Here is a 2,500-nt window from a genome sequence, read left to right as displayed (position 1 = left end):
CTTTCAGAGACTCGCTTCACCTACTTGCGCTGCAATATATATTAAGGCAATTTAACCTTAAGCTAGAATAATAAAGAAAAAATGCTTATATCCAGAGAGTGATGATGGAAATTTTTTGATGAAGGTGCCAGTGATTTTTAATAAAAGAAACTACAAAAATATCCGTTAGAGAAAAAAGTGAATATCTAAACATACACACACACACACACACACACACACACACACACACACACACACACACACACACACACACACACACACACACACACACACACACATACACACACACACACACACACACACACACACAGACGCAATATTAAAGTATACAAGAAACTCCTTTAAAACAAACATCCAGAGGCGGCGAAAAACGTTCTCTCTCCCTCTCCTGAAGACTCCGTTATCGTCTTCCAGACACACTGTCGCGACCGCCCAGGCAAGTCCAGAAGAAACTCGTCTCCAGAGGCATTCGATCTTCCTCTTTCTGACCTTTCGCTATAATGAGTTGTCTGAGGAACCTCTCTGTCTGTTTCTTTCTCTTTGTCTTTCTTTCTTTCTTTCTCTCTCTTTCTCTCTCTCTCTCTCTCTCTCTCTCTCTCTCTCTATCTCTCTCTCTCTCTCTCTCTCTCTCTCTCTCTCTCTCTCTCTCTCTCTCTCTCTCTCTCTCTATCTATATATATATATATATATATATATATATATATATATATATATATATGTATCTGCCCTTCTCCCGATCTGTTTAATAACAATGATAATAAAAAATTATAACAAAAATAATTAATAATCATTCTAATAATAACAATAATTAGTTAAAAACATAGAACTAACAATATCATACTATCTTACCAAACAATTTATCAAGGCATATTTATATGTACGTACGCATATGTCGCTACTGCACATGTGGGTTCTATCATCATCAATAACGGTATGCTCATGTTTGAGCAGCCGTGGACCTCTCCACCATCCTTCGCCACTCAACTCGATCTCACGCTTTTCTTTCCACTTGTACCATCGACAACCGCAAATATCTTTGATGTTGTCGCTCAGTCCCGTCTTCGGTTTGCCTCTTCCTCTGTTTCCTATCACCATCCCCGTCAGCAAGTCTTTCTCAATACTTCCACTTCTCATCACATGACCAACAAACTTCAATTTCCCCCTGTTCAAGATGTCCAACAGCCGGTCTCCACAATTTATCTTTCTCAGCACTTCATCATTCGTCTTCTTCTCTGTCCAGCTAATATGCAGTACTCGTCTGTAACACCACATTTCAAAACTATTGATCTTTTTCTTGTCTATCTATTTCAGCACCCAACATTCAGAACCATATGATGCAATTGGGAAAACTAATGAGTTCAATAACCTCAGCTTTGTCCGTAAGGTAATGCTTAGGTAGAGCAATTGTGGCGTTTTTGGCAATGGCAATTCTTCTTTTTATCTCCGGTGAATCATCATATGTATTAGTTAAAACAGCTCCAAGATAAGTGAACTCTTTCACATTTTCCACAATCATTCCATTGATTGTAACATGTTCATCATTGTTCATTGCCGGTTTTCTTTGAATCTTCATGATCTTAGTTTTCTTCATAACTTAAATCACAGAAGGGCCTGCGGGACGTGTTGGCCTCGGTGGCCTGCCAGCACAATCCTCCGGGGGGGGGGGGGGTAAAGTAGTCACAAGTGCGCTGTATGACAGATTAGTATGCTGTTTGCAAACTAACTCGTATTCTATTCACCGGGGTCGCATGGGCGACTGGATTTTGCTATATATAATAAAATCAGTGTGAGTGCACGCACTAATCGCTGCCTGCGAGTGCGATGGTGCATCCGTGCACACACGCATCGCGCTGATTTTTGTGGGTTCTATACGAACACATTATTCTGACAATTGATAGACTCTACATCCAATAGGACAAGGATTGGGTTTCCGATTTCAACCAAACAACTGCCATTATTCTGAAAGGCTGTTATGTGTGGCTAGAACTCGTTCACCAGTCGTCAAGACACAATCTATTGCCCGCCAGGGCCATATAAGGATTTGTAGAAAATTGACTGAATTTTCAGCGCTTCTGTGAAGACAAAAGAAATATATGTTCTTGTTTTCTTTTCTTTCCGCCATGAAAAAAGTCTAAATTTGATAAGTTAACCGTAATTTACAAATCCCCGTTTTATATACAGCTGAACAGAGTCCCTTGATGGTTACTTAGAATTCAAAGACCTTTGATTGTTATAGATGTTCAAGTATATCATCGACTTTTAAGAACCATAACTAAGAGATAGTTTGAAATTGATGCTCTCTGTGAAGATTAGTTCTTGATAGAAATCCACACACGGACAGACCAATCTCGATATCTCAACTTCAATCATATATTTTTGAAACTGATATAAGAATTTGGGTTTTTTCCTTTTTTTATCCTCCTTATTGATAGACGAAGATCTGGGTTCTCATTAAACTGTGTGTTTATGTCTGCCCGCGCGCGCGCTGTATGTGTGTCTG

This window comes from Penaeus monodon, chromosome 35, assembly GCF_015228065.2.
Source record: "Penaeus monodon isolate SGIC_2016 chromosome 35, NSTDA_Pmon_1, whole genome shotgun sequence".
Lineage (NCBI taxonomy): Eukaryota > Metazoa > Arthropoda > Malacostraca > Decapoda > Penaeidae > Penaeus > Penaeus monodon.
Note: the sequence above shows the minus strand (reverse complement) of the source record.